This window comes from Eupeodes corollae, chromosome 3 (assembly GCF_945859685.1).
Source record: "Eupeodes corollae chromosome 3, idEupCoro1.1, whole genome shotgun sequence".
Taxonomy (NCBI): domain Eukaryota; kingdom Metazoa; phylum Arthropoda; class Insecta; order Diptera; family Syrphidae; genus Eupeodes; species Eupeodes corollae.
The window spans coordinates 41,991,927-42,016,825 of record NC_079149.1 but is presented as its reverse complement, the minus strand read 5'-3'; the positions used below and the strand labels follow the sequence as shown (position 1 = coordinate 42,016,825).

General features: G+C 32.6%; 1 protein-coding gene across 4 annotated transcripts in view; it reads right to left on the bottom strand.

Moving 5' to 3' along the window:
• Window positions 1–24,899, bottom strand: part of LOC129948839 (transcription factor mef2A) — a 263,817-nt gene that overhangs the window by 38,821 nt on the left and 200,097 nt on the right. Inside the window, exon 1 of one of the 4 annotated variants that reach the window (XM_056059935.1) lies at window positions 9,202–9,235. The exons of the other annotated variants lie outside the window; for them this stretch is intronic. The gene's annotated coding sequence lies outside the window, so the exon portion shown is untranslated. Of the gene's footprint in view, window positions 1–9,201; window positions 9,236–24,899 lie in introns of those variants that run through there. 4 annotated transcript variants of the gene reach the window in all.

The window sequence follows — 24,899 nt, the reverse complement described above, 5'->3', positions numbered from 1 at the left end:
CAAGAAAAAAGTAGACATGTTCTTTCTCTTTGACCATTCACTTCACTAAACTAGAGTTTGAAGAATTAAAAGTCACTGACCACGAAGAGTATAAAATATCATTCGAGTTTATACAAAAGTTACTAAACTTCAAATAATTGACATTAGAATTGTGAGAAAGAAATCCCAACAACTGTCAAATGAAAACCAGAGAATGATACACTCCTGCGATAGGGAAACATTTTCAATCTAATTGATAGATACTTATACGAGAGTAGACTCGTCTTATACCTATTCAATTAAAATCTATACAGAAAATCCCTTCTACTCTAAAATGTACACAATGACATTCCCATATCAACTTATTTGTGCTCCAATTGACCATCAACAGCTGCATCACATTTGGACATTTAAGTTAGTTAAAAAGCACCGATGTCACTGATGGCCTGTCATCAATTCTTATAGCCTTTGCATGGATTTGCAAAGATTCAAAAAAGTTTCCCCGTTAACGTCCGCATAAATTCGCATTTAAGTTCAAGTATATAGAAAAAAAAGAACCCTTAGAGGAACCCGCATTTCGCCTTAAGGTATATCGTTTGATTGAGGATGATCCTAGATAAACCAAATAGAAAACCAAGCTGAGCTATATATTGCACAAATAGGGACTCGCTGTTGGTATAGTGTGTCTGTCCCTTTATTTGCATCCCATCCAAAAGGAGTTGTTGTCGACTGTCAACCTAGAGATGACCGCATAAACAATTGTCGGTAGCCGGGTAGGAGCTGTGCAGCTTGGAGTTGGCTATGATGGCGCGGCTGCCGAATCATCAGTATTCCATTTGCGATTTTGTAAACACGGTCCTTTGCCTGGCGGACAAATGCCACTTTGCATACTGCTGTTAAAATAACGATCGCACACATGGAAGTTCAACAATAGAACCGAGGCTGATGACAGCATATCCAACGCATTGCTTGTAAAGCCGATCCGAGCTAAGCCAAACCTCTTTGGCATACCTTGTTTTGCTTTTGTTGAAGCTCTAACTAACATCGTCGCGTCGCGTCGTTCGTAGTCGTCTAACTTGGACGAGCGATGGTATAACGAAACTTACAATGGTTGTGGCGGAGGCAATGGTGGAAACTTAATGAACGGGCCGAACGAAGATGGCAAGAGACGCGCGGTATTGGTTGATTTGCATGAATTCAAATGGATTCCAACCAAGTACAATACCTTTAACAACCGAACCTATGGTTAGTCACCCGTAAGTTGGACTGGCCAACTACTTGGCGTAAAAAGTTGTATATTTTTCCAACACCCATCAAGCCATCACTTCACACCACCACCGACCGACACCGACGAACCGTCTCAACTCTAAAGAAAACATAATTAAAAACCACAAGAGTATGACTTTGTTTTTTTTTTTTTCTTTTCTTGAGTTAACATCAAAACTGAAATCTTGGATGTACCATCAGCTGATGATGTCTTGTGCACGAGTATGTAGAGCCTTGACTTTGGTAATAGCCAAAACGACCAAGTTCAAGGCCAATGTGTAATGTGTGATGTGATGCGATTTATGATGAAAAAGCTCAAGAAGACGCAACCATAAGCCATGCTGGCGGAAGTGTTAACATAAATAAACTCAGATTAATTTTATCAAACGAACTTATATCGATGATGATGGATCGATTGGCGGAATTGATGAGACTTATTGTTGATTACAGATTGATGGGTAATTTTTGTGGTTGTTGTTTTCTTTTGGTGGCCGAATTGTTAAGTTCCAAATGTTTGATTGTGTCCAACCGTGAACCTATAATTCTAAACATGTGTCAGCACTTTGTAAAATTATTTTGTATTCTTTTTTTTCTTCAGATTTTGTTCAATCATGATTGAATATAGAGACAGGGTGAATTTGGGGCCGCACCCTTTTATTCTTTTTCAAGTGATGATTATAGTTATTTTTTTTATTAATAGAAAAAATAATTGAAGAGAACTTTTGTATACGAAAACTGTGTATATGTATTGATACCAACATCCTATTGCGTGATTTTCTATATGTATATCTATAATCGATCTGTTTAGGCCTTTTATTTTAAAAGATATATCCGCCTTAAGCTAAAAAAAATTGCGGTCATGGATCGATAACATTTTGGGCTTTTTATACAGATTTTTTTTCGTTTCAAGCTGTTTAGACTTCAAGCAAAGTATGAATACTTGGTGACAGGGAAGTACCTGCTGTCGTCTAAGGACTGAACTATTGAAGTCAAATAATAAAAGTTAAGATGAACAAAGTTGATGTTTGACATCAAAATGACGTTTGATTCTAATTCAAAAGTCAAAGCTGACAATTTGTGTGACTGTCAACGGAGAAATGTCTGATGAAAAAATTCAGGTCAATATTCTCATTGACCACATCAACGTTAAGTTATGACATCCCGTCTTTAACACGTTGAGAATTCAGATGTTGACACAATTGGATTTTCTGTCATGTCACTTGAATTTATTCTCTCAAAAATTATACGCTATTTAGGCAGCTGTCACTTTGGAACATTTGACAATTGGAAATCACGCCATTAGTAAAAATGTTTGTGTTTTCTTACCGTGTCATTTCTCAAAAAGATGATCACAATTGGCTTTCGAAATCTTGAGATTTAACACTTCTATGCTTTTTTCTTCGATGTAACTTGTAAATTGGTCATGGGAAACTACATTGAAAGGACGAGGAGGGTATTTAGCTTATATCTTTTCCTATTATGAATTTTGTGCATCTATTTATATACAATGGAATAAACAACTTTTGACGGTTTTCTCAAAAACATAGTAGTTCTTTTTTAAATATCAAAATGAAAACGAATATAATAATAAAATATCTCTTTGGAAATCCCAGTTTTTGAGATTTAGAGTGGTCGGCATATTTTGATATTTAAAAGATTTTTTGGCGTAAACTAAAATAGGAATTGGATCTTAGGCAAAAAATGGATAATATGGTGGCACAGTTATTTTATTATAATTAGATTAATTGGTGACTTAAAATATAAACCTCGTTTTGTTATGACATAATTATTTTGACAACCCTCCTGGAACTCAATGATGAATTCCTCTTTCCTTTTAAGGGGTGTCCCAAAATTAACGCAAGATTTGAATTTGCCGCCATTTGTGCAGTAAAGTGTTGGCAACCCTGAAAAAAAGCAATTTGACAGCTAACAGTATAGGGTTATTAAAAATGGAGCGTTACACGATAGACCAACGTGTCTTCATTATTAAAGAATATTTCAAAAATAGTGAAAGCTTGGCGGCTGCAGTTCGAAAATTTCATACGAAATATGGTCGGAATAGTGTTTTAACTTCGTCAACTGTGAAGAGATTAATTGAAAAATTCATGGCGACTGGAACCAAGAACCTCTCTACAGCGTATACTCACCAAAGATCTGTGTCTTCATGCTTACAAAATTCAATTAACACAACAATTGAAGCCTAATGACCATGGACAGAGAAGAGAGTTCGTTGAATGGATTATTGAACATCAACAAATGGATACTGATTTTTCGAGCAAAATCATCCTAAGCGATGAAGCACATTCTCATCTTGATGGCTTTGTCAATCGCCAAAATTGCCGCATTTGGGGTTGGGAGAACCCACATGTGATTGTCGAAAAACAAATGCATCCAAAACGCGTGACTGTATGGTGTGGATTTTGGGCTGGAGGCATAATTGGGAGATATTTTTTTGAAAATGATGCTGGTCAAGCAGTGACTGTTACTGGTACTCGATATCGCGACATGATTACACAGTTCTTTCTGCCAAAATTGGATGATATTGATGTGTCCAATATGTGGTTTCAACAAGACGGTGCCACATGTCATACAGCCCGTGAAACAATTCAATTACTGCATGAGACATTTCAAGGTCGTGTACTCTATCGTTTCGGTGATCAAAATTGGCCTCCTAGATCGTGTGATTTAACACCATTAGACTTCTTTTTATGGGATTATTTGAAATCACAAGCCTATGTCAACAAGGAGGAGATTCAACGCTGCATCAACGAAATTCAGCCACATTTATGCAGAATGGTCGTGGAAAATTTCAACAAAAGAGTGCGCATGTGCATGCAAAGCTGTGGAGGCCATTTGTCCGATGTGTTATTCCATACATAACCCTATCCTATGTACTTTACGAGTCAATAAAAATATAACTATGAAAAGACTAAAAACGGCGTTTTCTATTTAATTCAAATCTTGCGTTAATTTTCTATGACATTTAAGTCAGGGCTTTGGGGTCAGTTGAGGGTTTCCAACCCAATGTCATTTAGAATTTTGATGATCATTTTGCCTTTTTGCAAGGGGCATTATCTTGTTGAAAAATGAAAGAGTTTCCAATGAGTCTATTCTCATTTAACACATCTAAATATTTGCTTTAGTTCATGGAGCCATTGATTGGGACTAGGTCCCCATGACCGCTTGCAGAAATGCATCCCCAAAACTTTACTGATCCACCACCATGGGACATGGTCTGCAAGACTGGAACAAACTTTTTATGCATTGCTTTCCGCATTTCAACAGATTTCTTTTTACTCGTAGGTGATCTATGAAACTCAAAGGAACTTTCATCAGTCCATAAAACTTTGTTCGAGAAGCTAAGAGGCTTATTAACATATTCCCTTGCGAATTTCAATCTTTTTAATTTGTTCTTAGGAGTTATAAATATTATCTTTCTTTCGGTATACGTCCCAAAATTATATTCTTTGAGACGTCTGCGAATTGTTCTTTCACTTACGGAACTTTTTTGGAGGAATTTCATTTTTAGCTCCAAGCTTTTAGGGGTTAATTCAGGATTTTGGTGAATTCTCTCAAAAAGAACTTGTCATCTTTTAGAGTAGTTTTTCGTTTTCTACCCTTCCGTGTACAGAATTCGTTCTTTTATGTTTGTTTATGTGGTTGTGTACGGTTTGTCTTAATGAATTCAGTTATTTGCATATTTGTTTAATAGACGCTCCGGAATTAAATCTTGCGACAATAGATGCTCCAACCTCAATACCTAGTTCTGCCGTTTTAACCATTTTTGCACAAATCGGAGCCTTAATGAATTTAACCTTTTGATGTATGTTTTAAATTTGTAAAAAAATGATTTTAACTTACCAAGCATACAGAGGAACATCCGTCAAAATAGTTTTGTCACTCAGAAAATAGAACTTTAAATACAAAAGAGTTGCCTTGTAGCAAAACACCATCCAAATGACAGAGTTTGACCATCACGTGATCTATTATAACATACTTATTCGATTGTTATCGATTTTCTCTTTTCAAACTTTAACCGTTATAAATTATTATCACCAGAGCGAGAGATGTACATCTGTCAAAATAGTTATGACGACCACTGTACATGTGAGTCTTTTGACGGAAATACAAATTTTGACATTTTATCATTTTATCTCACTCAAACTTTACCTCTATCTATCTCTTTTTAAAATTTAGTAGAAGCGATATAAAATAACAAAACGTCAAAATGAGTCAAACGTCAATAACATTTCCATGGAAATATCGTTGTTTGAAGTGAAATTATAATTAATTATCAAAAAATACTCAAATATCTTTTTTCTATGAATGTCAGTTTTGTTATCGGTGTTTCAAAGTGCCATTGATTTTGACATTTCAATTCTATCAAAATACATTTGAATCTCTTCCCGTTGAAAATGCTTATAGTATAGTAGACAATTTGACAGTTCGTAACTTGACACATGAAGCGTCACATTACCTCACTCATTTTGAAAAATGGAAAAATGCTTTGTTATTGTCTTTCCATTGAATAATTTCACACTGGACTTTTTTAAGCGATTGAGTTTGACGTCTCATTAAGTTTTTGGAATAGAGTGACGCAGACATTTTTTTGATGAAAAGTCATAAGGAGTCTCCTGAAGGAAGTACAATGTGATGAATATTTGAACAGACTGTAAATCCTGTGTCACTGTCAACATTTTACTTGCGAAACTTTTTGACATAAATGACTATTTATTTGATTAAGCACATTTGGAATAAAATCAACTTCGGCGTTCTTAGTGTGTTCACTAAGTTTTTAAATGTGGTCAGGTCGTTAGTTTTCAAATTGTCAAAAAAAGTGTGTTAAAATTGCTTCTGCTTGAAATGTCCTATTTTGTCATTTCATCACTTAACCTCGTTCCCATTTGATGGTTCGAAAGAATATTATTGAAGTGACATATAAAGTTTAACATTAAAGTCTCAAAAAGCTTTATTAACTGTCTAGTTCATATTTCTAAGATCTCTGACATTTTTTTCAGCCAGAATGACAGAGCACCTTTCATTTTCACCTAGTTGTCAAATTCGCTTTGAGTTTCTTTTTATACTTTGAAAATCAATTTCTGTTCTCATATTTGTGACAGAAAAAGTGAGAAATTCTGTTTATATTTCTGAGAACACGGAAATCTCTGAGATCTTTAAAATATAAACTGTCCTAATAAGTCACACTGTGAAATATAAATTAATATATGTCAGAATAAATGACAACATACGGAGCAATTCAAATGTAATACTGAAACTTCAAAATGACATAAACTAGATCCACCATTTTGTTTTGATTTTAAATGTAATGTTTTTGACGTTTTGATGACATGAACGAGTTTACACGTTGACCATTTTCGTTGATTTTAGTTTTTTGGGAACGTAGTTACAAATTTTCAATGTTGACCTTCTCGGCCTCTTTTGAATAAAAGTTCTATGAGAAAAGAATAAAGTCTTCAATGAAACTCTCAGTTTCAATGCCAATCTATTATAAAAGTGAAAAGTTCCATATTCATAAGAAAAATCACACTTTTATTAAAATTCTCTCGGCCATAGCTTGATCTGATTTGATTTTCTATTCGTGTCATGGTCTTGAGCAAAAAAAACACAAAAGAATTTAATTGACACTTGGATATAAAAACGACCTGATTTGCGAATGCATCAAGAATTATCCACTTTCAATTTTAGCTCTCTCGGTCAACTTGTGGGCAAATTTTCAGAACCACACAATCGAGCACGTAGTATAGGTACTTAAAAGACCATAACCAATTTGAAAAAGCCTTTAAGCCATCATAAGATTCAATTTTCTTTCTTCTTAGATTATTTTTGTTTTTGCTTAAATTCTTTTTTATTGGCATGGAATTCATGAGCGAAACAACGACCAAGTGCATCACATTCACATCTTCCCCCACATTTCAGTCATAAAGCATTTGGAAGTAACCACCAAGACTATAAGTCCACAAAAAAAAACAAAAGAAAAAAAGCAAAATCGAATCTTTATTGCACGAATAGTCTTGAGCTCGATATAAACTCGGTCTTTATAAGCCATCGAATCCACCGGCCAACCGTTCCAACATCCAACATAAGCCAAAAGAATGACTAAAAAATATACTTTCTCTGTACTAACTAGACAGAAGTTATAATGGAATTTACTTTTCATGGAGACCGCATTGTGCATCATGATGGCGATGGGCATTGTGGGCAATGGTCGGGCTATCCGCCCCAAATGCATGCGACTTCTATACACAAGTTGGCGGAGCAGCAACGGACAAACATACAGCAAGAAAAAGTCTTAAGCAAACTACCCAAAACAATTGACCCCGATCTATGGAAAAATCAAAACCCAATCGAGACTAAGTAGTCTTCCATGCAATTTAGTTCAGCAAAAGCACACTTCTCCTCTACATAGCTCGAGTGGCCAGGCAAGGCAGTGCTTGTATTTAGTGCTTCTTCTGCCTTAACAACCTCAATTCAATATATACAGGAACAAGTTGAAATAAAAATAAAAAAAAATAAAGCTACATTGAGTTCAGTGAGGCTCTTCAAATGAAAGCAAGCGATGACATCGATTGGCAAACGTAGGGAGGAACCCCACATCCACATCTACATTCTACATCCGTCGTCGCAAACGCCGCCAACGCCGCATGCCGCTAAACTAACATAAGGGGGTATCGGTTCCAACCCATTAAAATGGGGGCTTCTCGCATCCTTAAGTTGCCTGCAATTGAACGAACGTTGTTGATACTATATAGAGTCCCTTTCGCTGATGTCGATGTTGAAGTTGAATTCGAAGTCGAAGGCGGGTTGGGGTTTTTTGTTCAAGTGCACAGGCATACGGCATTAATTCAATCGATAGACATACAATAACCCTCCTCGGATGTATATTTTTACTTTAGGTGGACTTTTTTCTTATTTTTTGTCAATTGGAACAATTTCTGAGTATACACGTTTACTCAGCTCGAAGGCACAAACATGTGAGCATTTAAACAGACCTTTTAGCAAAGACCAATGCTCCGTGACTTCTTTGCGGTCGGATTGGGATTGGGATTCGAATTGGGATAGGAATTGTATACAAAGAACATCTCATTGCTTTTGCTGCTCCAGCAGACGATGAAGTGGACAAAAAAAATCTGATTAAAAGTTCCTTTTCCTTTTCATTGGTCATAAACAAAAAGTCCGCTGTTAGCATCGCTCGTCGTCGTCGTAGTCGTCATCGTGTTAGTCGTCCGTTCAGTATAGCTTGTGAAAGAGAAGTTACATACCACAAAGGCTACCGTCTGCGTCATCATAGTCGTCGTCGTCAGTCGTCGGACCAGCCGGCTTTATAGTGGCGGAGCGGCATTGGTGGTGTCGCGGCGGCGGCGTTGGCGCATACAATTGCCAAGGATTCCATTTGTTTGTTTTGGTCAGTTGCACCCGGTTAAAAGGGAAATTTAATATTTGTTTCCATTTGACACAATCAAATGCAGGTCTTTGCTGGGATACGGTCGTTGTATAGTTTGTGCCGATGTTGCCGCGATGAGCACGTTTCCACGTAAATTGAATCAATTTTACTAAACTAGATTAAATGATGTTGCTGTTTTTTTTTCATGCTGGTGCATCGGACGGAAACATACTCGTATTCACGACTTCATGAGGACATTTATGACCTTAACATTATTTCTCATTTTTCTGTGCAAAAAAAAGATTTGAAATGGAATTGAATACAGAAAAACATAAATTTCTGCATCGTTGGTTTTTGAGGTTTGTGGAATCGAAAAATGCAATCCTTTAAAATGTATGTAAATAAATTTCAACTAAAAATAAATACACTACAAAAATATATGAACCGAACACAAAATTTCACTTTTTTGTAAATGACACCTACGGCAAAGTTATGATTTTTTCAATAATATAATTTAAAAATATTAATTTAATAATAATATTCAAAATGCATACCAATTTACACTGAAAGTTTTTCGTGAAACCGTACCTGAAAGTAAAAATAAAGAAAAGTATATTACTTACAAAATATTTATATACATTTTTACTGATGTTTCTATATTTTTAAAAACTTAAATATTATAAATTTAAAAAACTGCGTACAAAAATTGATTCCGCGTTGAATGTCAAATAAGTTGAAGAAAAGTAGAGTAGAGATAAGTTTTAATTTTTTATTTTAGTACGTAAATTTAATGTACACCTAACATGGAGGCAACTTAAAATACATTGAGACAATGTACCGGGGATTAGATCAATTCACCAAAAATGTTTAATGCAATGTTCTTTGCAATAATTCAATGTTGCCGATTACAAAATTTGTATACATACGTGATATTGATATAAAATGGTAAAATTTAAGTACATTTCATTGTATCATAATTTTCGTTAGTCGAACTAATAGTACATTGTCTCAATGTACTTACATTAAAATCAATGTAAAAAGTACACTAAATTATTAACTTCCCATAGGAAGTTATTGTAATAAGTTATTGTATTGGTTTTCAAGGTCCCTAGAGTCGAAATAAAACATTTTTAGAGAGATGTTTGTGCGTGTGTGTTTAAGTACGATCGTACGTCTGTATTTCCGTACGTTCACGACGTTTTTTCGTCGTCAATATCTCAAGAACCAGAAGGGATATCAATGAAAATTTCGTGGGTGGTTTTTTTACCACAGCAGTTTAAAAAAAGGGTGAACATTTTGGTTAACCTTAAATATATCACAAACGAATGACGCCAGAGACTTGAATTAAATTTTATATTATATTTTGAAACGCCAACATTCCAAATACCAACATTCAGTCAACGGTTTTTTATAAATCAAAAAAAGCTTAAAAAAAAAAATGTTTCTCCTCGAAAATTTTACGAATAAAAAATGATTTGATCTCCAAAATAATTTTGTGCAACGAAAAACAACGATTTCAATATCTGGTAAGATTTTGAGTAAAATCGAATTGACAGTTTTTTTTTATAAAAAATAAAAACCTAAAAAAAAACAAAATTGTATTTCGACGCAAATATCTTTTCAAAACTTTAGATGTTTGCTTCAAATATATTTTACCTTATTTAAAATATTGGTTTCTTTTACAAAAAATAAGAACCTAAACAAAAAAAATAATTAAAGTTGGTAAAAACTGATTTTCGACTCAAATATCTTTTCAAAACATTGAAATATTAGCTTTAAACTACTTTTATCTTTTGATATTATTGTTTTTAACATTTTGAAAAAAATCAAATTGACAGTTTTTTACAAAAATAAAAGTTTAAAAGAAATTTTAATAAAAGTTTGTAAAAATTGATTTTCGACTCAAATATCTTTTCAAAACTTTAAGATTACGGCTTCCAACGAAGTGTAACTTATAAGAAATATTGTTTTCAGCTTTCGCAAAAATGTTGAGAAAAATCGAACAGACAGTTTTTTAACAAAAAATAAAAAACCTAAAAAAAAAGTTACTAAAGTTGGTAAAAAGTAATTTTCGACTCAGATATCATATCAAAAATTTGAGATTATGGTTCAAAACTTATTTTCACTTTCAAGAATTATTGTTTTCAACATTCAGAAAAATATTGAAAAAAATAGAATAGACTGTTTTTTTGTCAAAAAATAAAAACTTAAAAAAAAATAAATAAAAGTCGTTAAAAATGTATTTTCGACTCAAATATCATATCAAAAATTTGAAATTATGGCTTCCAACTAATTTTCACTCAAATATATTTTTAAAACATTGAAATATTGGCCTTAAACTACTTTTATCTTTTAAAAATATAATGTTTTTAACATTCACAAAAATTTTGAGAAAAATCGAACTGACTGTTTTTTGTCAAAAAAAAACCTGGTAAAAATTTACTTTCCACTTAAATATCTTTTTAAATATTAAAAATATTGTCTTCAAACTTTTTTTATTTAACCAAAAATATTGTTTTGGATATTCAGTAGTTTTGTTTATAAAAATCCAACAGTCCGTTTTTTCATAAAAAAAATAAAATCTACACAAAATAGTAATCAAATTTGGTAAAAATTGATGTTCGGTTCTCAATATGTCCCAAATCAAATTCATTCATCCAATTTTTAAAAAGTTAAGAAATGCTACTAAAATTAATAAACATATTTTTTCGACTAAAAATCTATTAAAAAAAATAAGATTTTCATAATAACCTATTTCTTTATATGAAAAATATTGCTATTAATTTTAAATTTTTAAGAATAATTCAATTGACAACTTTTTTAAACCAACACGAAAACCTACACAATTTTAAGCAAGACTTATCGACAGACGGTATGGGAAGGAAGTTATCAGTGGGGGTCACAGCCTTCTTTATTTTTATTTTTAAATAACCGCAATAAACCAACGAATTCAGGGACTGTACATTATACAGAAACGTATAACAAACGTGTATTTTTTTCAGACATGTAGTTGATCTTTCTGACAGCTGTAACTTTATTCATGATAAAGCCAAGTGTACACGATTGCAAGATCTGCCTATATTGGCAGGTTGTTGGCAAATTATTTTAACCTATTTTTTTTTAATATGTGTAATCACTTGTCTAAGAAGATATGCCTGCGACCATTGACAGCTTTAAAGGGAATATTCGACGCGTAATTGCTGAAATAAATATTTTTGCAAAAATTGGCCCTCTCGGCCGGAACATATCGCAAAGACGTACCTTAAAAATAACGCTACATTTTTGGCTAAAACATTAAATTATATGAGTTTTATTTCTTTTTCAAAACCGTCCAAAAAAATACCCTTTACATAAATTCAATGCACAGTCAAATAATGAGAAATTCGAACTTAAGTAGTAAGTAAGTAATTATCAAGATTTGCACTTCTTAAAACTCGTAAATTATGCTCTATGAAATTGTTTTTATCTCTCCAAAATATATAAAAAAGGTACTTTTATAATTAGCAACTAGCTGACCCAGCAGACGCTCTTTATCTTCAAAACAAAAATAATTGATAGAAAAATTAAAGTAAAGAAAAGAAAAAGAGGATCATTTGATATTTTCTAAAATAAAAATTGATTTTTTTTACTGAAGGCTTTTAATTTTTGAATCATTTTAATTTCCGAACGTACATAAGCATCCTTCTAAAAACAATTTAATTAGATTCGTTAAGAAATTTCCAATTGAACAAATTTGACAAATTACAATAACTTCTAATTTAAACAAAAAAAGCATATGCAAAAACAGACCGGTCATCATTTTAATAAAGATTGTACAACATTTCTAACTATACTTCAAGACCATTTATTGAAGATCACAAGGTGTAAACTAATGAAAACAAACTCATATTTTATTATGACTTATTAAATTCTACATATGAATTTACAATTTACAAATCAATTAGATTTATTCAAATTTGAGATGTTATTAAATGATTTCCCTTGGAATTTTTTAATAAACATTAACTAAATAATTCACTTAAAATTACAAAATGATTTTGCATATTTTTCTCTTCAAAACTATCAAACACCTGCATTACTCCTAATAAATACAATTCAACTAATAATTGCTTTTTTCTAATTAATTTCTCATATTATAGAGTATTTTGTATTCAATATGAGTGCAGATATGTTTAGTTTCATTGAATATTTGAATTTACAAAAAAAAAATGCTTCTAATTTTCTATTTGCTAAATAATATTCAAATTATAATACAAATTATTAGCTTCACGAATCGTGGAATAATTAACATAATTAAACAAAACAAATTATAAGCAGTCAATGCCTGATACCAACATATATCAAATATTTTAAATGCGCAAATGTGCATATTTGGAATTACTAGTTAAGTTTTCTAATGAACTTTACAAAAATGGTTAGGGACAACAGTTTGAATTTAAAATTGAGAAAATTTTTAGTTTGTTAGAAATTTCAGATTTGTTTTTGTCCAATAATTTAAACAAGCAAGTTAAGGGTGTTAATTTAACTTTGGAATGTTGTTGTAAACTTCTAAAACAAAACCTTAACTATCAGAAATTCGATGGTCAAAAATGTTTTTACTCTTTTTATTTGGACTAAGGGAATGTGCTGTGTTGTTTTACTGGAAAACATATTCGAATATTTATTCTTTGAAAAATAGTAACAACTTTTTTTTTTGTGGAAATGTGTCAAAAATATTAAAAATTGTGGAAGAGAGAATTCGCATGAAATCCAAAAAATCAAGTTTTCTTCTTCCAAGATGAAAACATGTTGAATTGTATTCAGTAATGATTTTAAAACATCTAACAGCTAATTCCCTCCTACAATGCTGTGCGACAGGTGCTTCCTGACATGGTTAAATTAAAATTTTAGACAAAGGTATGTCTTGTTGTACAAAAATCATGATAATAGATTTAGGGGGTGTGGTATCGACCCACTTTTCTAGTATTTTTATCATTTGCAAATAACATTTCTGAAAAATGTTGAATAATGAAATTCGGGGTATTAACGAATTAAAGTATTTCCAAATTTTTCATACTTGGGAGTGGTATTTACTCAATTTTATTATAATAGTAAACTCACAGCTTAATGAAATTTTGGAGACAATGAAGCTTGAAGTATAATACACAAAAATTAAAACATCAAACACTTAATATCTTCCAAAACATCAATGTTATTAATAAATTCTACTGTAACCCAGATTGATAATTGTTTGAAATTTAATGGTCAAACTTATTATCCACAATTTATTGGGTAACACTAAGACAATGAACCCATTTAAATGGTAGGGGTAGCCTAGAGTTAACGTAAAACCGATTTTCTTATGAACTTAAATGGTTAAATGGTGACCTACGACCTCAAAAATTTTGTGTCAAAAGATTTTGGCTTAGAGATACCTTTAAATACTAGGTTTTCAAATTTTAGAATTAAATGTATTGCCAAATTATTTATTATTTTAACTCAAAATTTAGGGAATTCTCGACCGATTGACTTAAAATTTTGAATTTACATTTCTCAAAACATACGTTTTTGTTACATAACATAGTTGATGTATTATTAACGATAAGCCGAAGATGTAGCCCTCCAATTATTAACTTTTTACCTTAGGAGTGCAACTTTTGGCCAAATGTCAATATTTGGTAAGAATTCTACTTACTAATTTACACTGTGTCCCGTAAAGAATGCTTTAAACTGAATATGGTAATAGTATTTGACAACTTATTTAGAAAGATCTCTGTGCTGTGTGTGTACGTACTTTTGTTCTTCCGTACAACACAGATTAGAATTAAAAGTTATAAAATTATGATCAAAAACACAGGAATGCATCAAACGGAATCTTTCGCAATTAGGATAATGATATTTTAAAGGCATATCACTACAGATTCTACCCATAATATTATAGATCATGAACTTTGTTTTTTTTTTTCACTAACGACTAGTTTATGAAGATTAAACCAATTACGCAACAGTTCGAAATTGTGGTTAACGTCCGAATAAAGGTTGAAGTAACATTTCCTGTTGTACCTTAAAGCAGTGTCATTGGCAAACGCTGTTATTGTGCTCTTCAAAGGTTGCAAGAAAAGTAATTTAACAATAATCAAAAACAAAACTGGTCCTAATACAGAGCCTTGTGGCACACCAACGTTAATGAAGTTTTTAGCACTTAAGATATTTTTAATTTTAACTCTTTGACTACGATTATGCAGACATGGTTAACCATGTCAAAAGCTTTCGTAATGTCTATAAATAGTGTAGCTGGTATAACAGATTCATTAAGACTTTTTATAAATTTCACTGCATAACTTTAACAAAGCGTCTTCAGTAGATCTACCATTTCTTGTCATTGAAATAACTCATTTTGTTTAATCCTAGACTTGATCCCCTTTTCGAAAACTTTGGAAAAGACTTATAAAAGAGATATAGGTCGATAATTAATTACTTTCGTAGCATTGAAATTGATGTTCGGTTCTTGATATCTTTTGAATTAATTTCATTCATCTAATTTGTAAAAACTTAAGAAATGCTACTAAAATTGGTAAAAATTTGTTTTCGAATTAAAAACTGTTTAAAAAAACTTGATTTTCAAACTAAATTATTTCTTTATATTAAAAATATTGTTGGTACTTTAAAATTTTGTATTTAAATACAAAAGAATTGAATCATTTTTGTTTAAAAACTACAGAAGCTGTATGTCTTTTCGGTGGCCTTTATAAAAAGAAGACATCAACACGAAAAACTTGCACGACCGCAATAAATCGCTTTTAAAAATATCATTGTTATGTACGCAGAGTCCAAAAAGTCTCCGTACAGCAAATTAATTTTAGTATTGAAAAAAAGTTAGTTTCCACCTTCACTTTTTAGCAAATTTTAAAAATTGAGATTTTCATATATTTGCATATATTTTTGATATATTTGCATAATAAAAAAGTCTATTTTATTCTTCCTCTGTTTAATTCCCCAACCGCTCAACATATTTAACCATTTAAATGTGGGCCTTTTAACAAAGAAAACAGGAAAAACTTCTGTTTCTGTTAATTTTTTTAAATAAAAGAAATAGTTTTGATTTTCTTCTGACGACTTTTTGTCAGAAAAAATGACAAATATTTAGAGTGTCTTATTTCATTTACAACTAAGTGTTCACTGAGCAAGGTCGAACCATCTCGATTTCTGTATATGTACGTACGACCAACAACACCTTGAGGTTCTAGATTAAATCCTATAACTCCTTACAAACTATACTAAATTATTTATATTTCTAATATTCTTAATACAAAAATCCATAAATATGATTTATCTATTTTCTTTTTTTTTCAGGAAAAGCAATTAATAACTTCTTTTTTCTAATTTTATATGTGCAACAAAAAACGACCACAACACCATCAACATATAAAGCACAAACACAACAGGGAGCTGCATAAATTTAAAATAAAGAGACAAACGAGAAAAAGAAAAAAAAAAACAATTTCATTAAGTCATTTTACTTACAAGCTAACACGCAAAACTAATTTATTGTAATTATGTTGTATGATATAGCTAAATTGCACACACTGACATCGATTGAAATTAAAAAAAGAAAAACCTAACTAAAATACACTCAACTCAGATACAAACTATAGCCAGGCTATAAGAAATACCTAATAATAATCAACAATGACGACAGCGACGACGACAAAACTGCCTTCAGGGTGAATGGCTCCCGCATGGCTCCAATCCCGCTGATATTTGCAGTAAAAACGTTGGTTGGTTTAAAAAAAAACTTATAGGTATAAAAGTAAAAAGTGCATGATGCAGTTTTGTATCTCGATAACCATATGCGTGCTGCATGTGTATTTTTGTAATGCATACGAAATGAAGGTCTAATGTAATTTCAAAATTCATTACCAATGTCGTTGGTGTATTATAGAATCAACCAACGAGCCAACTGCAACGTACGAACTAACCAACATTCGCCCCCACTCCGATCGAGACTATAAGAGTATCTATGTGAGTTTGGCTTTTATAGAATCTTGATGCAAGTGCAATGCACTCCACTCGTAGCGAAGATACTACACACCGCACCGCAATATTCCGAGCGGATTACGTGCACTACACCCGTTCTAATGTCCAATTGTGGCAACAAACCTCTCGTTGGTACAAACGACTTAATGTGCGGACAGAAGGCGGGCGGGCAGAGCGGTACATCAGGTAAGGTATAACCAAACCATAACCAATGCAAAAGACGACAGTGAGTAAGTATCTTGTAGTGATGCGGCATACATAGTATCTTCTATTGGGATGTACACACTCGAAGTTGTTTAAGTTGAGAGTAGTCGTACCTTTGGCAAAAGTTCATCGCTCACATAATAAGCCACCAGTGGCCCGGCGCGGAGCAGCGGCGCACTGATATGGACAACAACCAGCACATGGGAGCCCCATAGTTGCGGTGGTGGTGGAGTAACATTGATATAATCAAACTCTGTCTTTATAGCCAGTCAGCCAGCCAGCTCAAAACCGGCACTAGAGATGATGCCTTCACTCCATCCAAAGACTTGGCACACGAGATACACCAATGTACTCCTAACTTCACGTACTTACACAAGCATCAGAATCAAAATTGGAATTCAATTTGCTGTGGCGGAAAAGACAATACACGGTTTCTTGATCCACTTCCAAGTTCGCCTCGACATATTGCTGGCTTCTGATTGTACCTACATTTGAGCTGGCAGTCCAACCATCGTTGCTGAACATGAACAGGCACACACAGCTCACCACACCACAGCCATAGAGATACGAGAACATCCATCGGGGTGCAATCGATAGTTACAGGTAGCAACATTGTTGTGGCATTATTGTACTAATTTCAATAATTTCCCATAATCACACTTAATGCACAGCCTTATGATAGTTTTTGCTTTTTGTGTTCCCTCCGAACTACCTAACCAATGTCGCCAGTCGGTGGTGCAGTGGCAGTCGAGAATCAGAGTCACATCAGGAAGAGAAGGCGGTGGCTATTTGCTGTCTTCGTCGTTGTCGTTGTTGGGCCACTACGGCGGCCATGTATCAGAGTCGCATCTTAAGTGATTGTCAGGGCCATATTTGAAGACTTCCATTCCGTTCGCTGTAATCCATACTATACTACGCTTCTTCACTCTTCTTGCGTGATGCACTGCATAGCACAAAACACAACACTGCACAGCATCAGTTTTGTGATTTCTCCCTGTGGTGCGGCACATTTTGAATTTGTAATTTGAGAATAAAGTTATGGACATTGGAACGTTTATTTGTTGTAAATGTTGATGTGAACATCACCCTTGGGAAGATTCTTCGCGTATATGATTTCAGTGAGTCGATGTGTACGACTTTTATTTATTTATTATTAATTTTGTTTTCTTATTTTGAAAAACTTAAAGAGAAAACAGATAAATTCTCTCGCATCAGGTGAAGGAATCCATAAAAATTAATAAAATATTTATGTAATATCTGGAATTCAATGTTTATTAATTTTATTGAATGTTAAGATGGTTACAGTGATTTAAGATTTGACAAGACGCAATGTGGCGACGTTTAAATGGAACAGCGATATAAAACGGAGTTCCGTAATTTTATCTATCTGTGCGATCTAGTTGACATTTAAGGACAACTTTGGCTGACCATAATGGTGTTTAAGTTTTATATGCTAACGAAAACTTAAGCTGGACTTTTTTTCTATATATTTGGGTCGTGGTATAGTTCTCTTAATCTTCAGGCAGGATTTTGAATTTTTGTGACCAAAATCATATATTTCAATTTCAAAATGAGGAAGTTAATTTATTACTTCTGACTTAAGTTAGTTGTTTCGTCAAAACTTCGTAGTTAAACCTTGGGGACAAGTTTCAAACAAAATAACGAAGCATTTTTAAGCAATCTACAAAGCTTCAAAGATGCAATATAGCAAAATAGCTAAAAATCACTGTTAGTAATTTTACCTTTTAGGAATTTGCTCAAATCATAAAATGTTTGTGTACTTAAAAGAGTTGATTTGTTTGTTGCTTATATTTTGTGAGCTACTATTTTATATTTGCTATGTTTTGACTAAAGACATTTTTTTTAGAAGACGAAGATTTCCAAATATTAGAAGACTCAGCTTAGTGCAGAAAATTGCTAGCAACTCCCTTCGAAGAGCAGTATGACGAAGAACTTTAGGCTTTTTTTATATTGTGCGTGCACTTCAGGGGAAATGAATACCCTTATAATGATTATACACAGTGCGAGAAATTAGGAAGGGAGAGTAGGATTGGAAAGGTGATACCGATGCACATTGGTTTTGAATGTCTGCACATTGTAAATATTGAGCCTGGTAAAGCATTCCACAATCGAGTAGTGCGACTAAAAAAAGAATCTCCGTTCTTTACTGTACGTCCGAAATCGGGCTCAAGGGTAAACTGATGTGCATTCCTAAAAGAACGGGTATTACGGTTAAGTTGTTTGAGGGGAGGAATGTAACTGGCTATTTCACTAGAACTTTGTTTATGAAAATAGCGATAAAATCATGACAGACATAAAACCTTACGGCGGTGCTCAAGAAATGCAAAAGTTTTAGTTAAACAACGGTCACCTATCAATTTCAGAGCTCTTTTTTGAATTATGTCCAAGAGACTCAAAAGTATTATTGAAGCACCTGCCCTGATATGAGAATTGTACTTGAGTTTCGTACGAATATAACCTTTATAGATTGTAGCTAGATCAAAAACTTCTTGCATCTTCGGAGAAAACCTTAACACTTTGCAACATTTTTGGCGATGTCAAATATGAGATCACTCCACAACAAGTGGTTTGTAATGCACATACCTCTGACTGAAAGCTGTTCAGTCTCCTCGATGCTAGTTCTAGGTTTGAGAAGGTAACGTTTTGGTTCGTGGTTGAAGACCTAAACACTTACGATCGAATTACAAATCATAGGCTTAAGATTTCACGGGATTTAAAAGTATAGTTAGAACTGATGTGGATAAGTAAACTTCATGGTGGAACACGAAGTTGTACCTTTGAACCTACAAGAAATTGATCTATAAAAGCATTGGATGGATTAGTCCAGTCCACAGTTTGGAATTTCAAGTAATAGATCCGTTTAAGTTTTGTTGCTTTGTTTATTTGTATGAACTGCCTTGTTTTTATGAACTGCTACTATTAAGACATGCTGAAGTGCCTGGTTTTCAATTAAAGGGAATTAGCAATTTACTAGTTACCAAAAATAAAAAAGGTTTGAAATGTTGAAGTTGCTAGTAAATTTGCTAAATATTTAAAAAATTGCTACTGAGTAAATTGTAAGGTTGGCTGTTTAGAATTATTCACCATTGATTCTAGAAGATCAATTTTTTGACCTTAGGCAAAAAGAACTTCAGTTAGAAAATGGTGACACGGACTCAATGAACTGAAGACGTTATAATAACAAAAATATGAATTTTTCTGTCTTATTTTCTAAAGTCTGGACTAATACTATATTTAGCAGTTGTTCTAGACTTAAGTTTTTAGTATAAGACAACAGATACAAGAAAAAAGCCATTGTACCAAATTAAAGTCTTAAAATGCAATTTTTTGAGTGAAGACCTTTTCACCTAATTGCAAAGAATTATAATCTAGTTTCAGCTGAGACTTCGGTTATGTTTGCTTTTGCTGCATTATTCTATTATAAGGTTTATTTCCATATGCTTTAAAATCTTATAAACTTCGAAATTAAAATTTCAAAATTTTGATTACAAATTTGCGACCTACATCTGAATTTTGATTTTCGGAAATTATTTCAATATGTAAAAACTTTATATCCATTGTTTTTCCATTCAAGTTTTGTTTCATTGAGGGGTTATTTCACGGGCTGAAACCAACGAGCTTTTTAAGTCAGATACAGAGTTATCTGTTTATATTATAGTACTGTGGGTGACCAGACTTTAGTCTATCTCACATGTTTTTTAAGCTGGAACTTGGTGAAATTTTCCCATTTCGTATCAAAACGCTTGATTTTATAATAAAGCCATACGAAAACTAGAAGACAATGAGTTAAGTTGGTGAAAGTTATGCCTTATTTGACTTTTTCAACTTATGAGAATTGACTCCAATATTTTCCAGAGAGAAGTATTGGCTGCGATGCGACCTACACCGAAAACTTCATATACCGTTTTCCGATTTTGCTTGCTTAAAAGGTTAATAGTTTTCTTAGGCAATGGCTTAGTCACTGATAAAGCTTCGGTTCCCATCGATCACCGAAATCAAGCATGAGTGACAGATTTAGGACCGTCTCAAAATCTACCGCGTGTTGTTTTCATGTGTATTAATGTCTTGTGTTGTTGTCACCTTACTCTACTCAGTACATTTATGACCTGAGTATAGCGTGTAATGTAATGTAATGAAGGTTTTCGTGTTTTGTTGAAATGGTTGGATTTCAAAATATATTTTTGTTAATGAGGTTTCTAGTCGAAAACCAATTTTTACCAATTTCAGTAGCATTTGCGTATTATTTTCTGTAGATTTTTATTTTTTATGAAAAAAACTTACTGTTGGAATTTTATAAAAAACTTACAGAATGTTGAGAGTCCTTTCTGCATTATTAGCTGTATAACAAAGTATATTTAAAGTCGATATCTCTACTAGTTCTTGAGCTATGGACCACGAAAAAAGCTCCGCGAACATACACACGCACGCATAGACATCTCTCTAAAAATCTTTTATTTCTGCTCTAGGGACCTTAAAACGTCAAGATATGTCAACATTTTCAATTCGACTAACCGGACTGATTAAAAATAACTTCCTATGGAAAGTTAAAAATAAATTAGTTGGATCATCAGTTGAGAACTAGGGCCAAGTAACTTACATCTGTCAGGAATGGAGGAGGGTTACATTCTTAAGACGAATACGAACATGAAAAGAATTACTCTTGGCGGATTTTTCACAGGCACAGGCAGGTATTAAACCCAAGACCTCTAGCTTGAGAGTATCATGCACTAACCATCACTGCAGGTGTATTGATCCTGCCTTCTTGGACAAAACAAATAACTTTTTCACAATTTAAGAAAAAAAAAATGACCAATTTAAGCATTTCATCTTCCTTCGGTATGGTTAAATTTTGTCTTAATAACTTTATTAAGCTTTAGATGAATGAGGCCGGTTCCTAGGTTCTAGAAAAGCAGTGACTTATAAAAGGATTGTGGATGGGGGAGAAATCTTATTATATTACCTCAAACTAAGAATTATAAATAATACATAATAATAAAGTATATAATTTGAACAAGGCTTCAAAGACTATCCTTAGAATCTATCCAAAGTAACAAGATACCTTGCCTGTAATCTTTTTCTAGCACGATATGTTTCATTAATATTTCTTCTTCTTGCAATTTGATGAAAAATAAAACCTTGATTAACGTAATCTTTCTAATTGCCTAAAAGTATTGAAGGGATCTATAAAATAAATTGCTGATCTATTTGTGAAAAATCCTTTGTATTTATTTTAGGTCTTCTTTTCTTTAGCATAGATCGGACCGAGTAAATTGAATTAAAACAGGATCTTGGTGACTTTCAAGAAAGACCGATATTTGAAATTTTGGCAACTCAACTTTAACATTCAATTCGAGTTTTGTAACTTTTTAAGTCTTTTTCCAGAGGAAACTCTGTTTTTTTTAAAGCTGTGTCTCACTTCAACTTTCTCTTTTTTTGTAATGAAAGAGGTTAAGAAGTTATTGTGTAAGTTGGGTATATCGCCACGTAATGTGTTTGACTGTACACACTGCCAAGCTTCGTAAGTCATTGCAAGTATTTTTGGCAAAATTTGCCTTTAGCTTCCTATAAAATACAACACAATAAAACTTTGAACAAACCACAATGAAAAAGTGATCCAATGTCCCTGTTACCATTACCATCTGATAAAATTAGTGTTTCCAGTGTTTTCATGTTTTCAAACCTTAATCGGATATAATCCTGGCATTTGTTAAACTTTTAGATATTTTTGACGTATTAAGTAATTCAAGGTGCAAGATGTCTATAATTAAAGATTTCACGTACCGACTCGTACGTTTTCCCTTTTTTTCGAAATAACTAATTTTAAATCATTCTCTTTCGAAAAATTTCATCAGAAAACAAAACTTAATTAAAGAAATACTTTAAAAATTAAATTAACATCTAACTGCTCATAAGTCATCATTTGTTCATTTTTCTAAAAATATTTCAAAGTTTTGATTACAAAATCCACAGAAGCTTGCATAATCATTAATTAAATATCAATGATAGGGTATAACTTTGAGATGTAGTTGGAAACTTATATATATTGTATAGCCATGATGGTCTTAAACCTAACCCCTATTAAACTTCCATTTAAAACTCATTTTAACCCATCAATTATATATTTATTTGTTCGTTTAACTTCTACTAAATACTTCTCATCACGTAACATCTCTTTTATACTACTTTGCCATTGCCATCACCATCAACATCGACATCGACATCATCATCGCCAAACCAAGAGCTCTCAGATGTTCGTTAATTGAATAAATGGTTAATGCCCAACGAATATACCGACTATATCTTCTAAGTATACTATAAAAGACTCAAACTCGACTCCTTTTCAATTCAATGGAGTCTAATCGATCAAAAAAATATATAAATAAAAACCTAACAACAAAACGGTACACACAAATCATTGAATCTCTAAAATCAAAACATGAATCCGCATCATCGCAACATATGTTTGTTATGTAGGTAAGGTAGAAATATATAAAAGTATGTTGGGATAGCTGAGGTTTTGAGATGTGGGATAGGCTGGGACTTGGAGCATGATGGGGAGGGGAATAGGGCTTCTCTTTTACTCTTTTTTCTTCTTATCAAACTCTTGTCTTTCTGTTCAATTTGAGGTCGGGAACTCGGCTTAAATGATTTATCTCTCTAAATAGGGTTTTGTTCTTTTATTTTTATTGAGCTTTTTGTTTTTGTAAAAGTCGATGACGCCCAGGAGCAATTTCCGATTGCAGTAATAATTCAATAGTTCGCTTCATGGGCAGCAAAATAACGTTCGAATGACCTATTCGTTGTTTTATCGGGGTAATAACTACTTTTTCTTCTCTAAGCAGCACACAGCCGGGATACTTAATTTCGCTTTCGAATAAAAGATACACGAGTACAGTGTGTTTTGTATTCCCATACCTACCTATATAGCTTCCAGAAGAAGGTAAGTCCAAAAACAAAAAGAAATAAGGGACCTACAACATAACAAATTATTTATGCTTTCACTTTTATAGGAAGCTGGGATAAGGCTGAATTTTTGATGTTTGGCACGCGGCCCGAAGTAGGTATAAAAATACCACAAGGTTTTATATTGCAACATGAAAACAAAAAAAAAAAGAAAACTTTCGAGAGATTTAATGTTTACTGTGACTTTTGAGTAATGTGGCAATTATTTTGTTGTTAGATTTGTTACCTTTTGGTACATGGGTAATAATTATATTATATGGGTGCACCTGAAGATTAGAGGGTATTTAAAATTATGTTGTTTTAATTTAAATTGGAATTGAAGAAATTACAAGGTGTTGGAATAAGTATTTATATATGCATTATGCATAAGGGTACCAATTTAAAACAGAAATTTTGAGGAATTTGTTAAACTTAAGTCCAATTTAAAAGCAATGATAGACCTAAAAAAAACATTACTCAATTATGGTAAAAATCGAATTACGACTTAAATGTCTTTTCAAAAACTTGAGATTTTGGTTTCAAACTTATTTTAGCTTATAAGAAATATTGTTTTTAACATTCAGTAAAGTTTTGAGAAAAATCGAATTGACAGTTTTTTTTTTACAAAACATAAAAACTTAAAAGACAATTTATCAAAAGCTGGTAAAAATTGATTTTCAACACAAATATCTTTTCAAAGATTGTAGCTTGTAACTAATTTTAGCTTATAAGAAATATTGTTTTCAACATTCAGTACACTTTTGAGAAAAGTCAAATTGACAGTTTTTTTTACAAAGAATAAAAACCTAAACAAAAACATTAATAAAAGTTGGTAAAAATTGATTTTCGACTCAAATATGTTTTAAAACCTAAAAAGAAAACAATACTAAAACTTGGTAAAAATTTACTTTTAACTCAACACGAAAACCTACAAACTTTTAAGCAAGACAAATCGACAGACGGGATGGGAGTTGTCAGTGTGGGTCGCATCCCAGCCTCTTTTTTATTTTAGTTCAGTTCTGGAAGACAATTTCCAAAAAAAACTATATGGAATAAGGATGTTTGGACA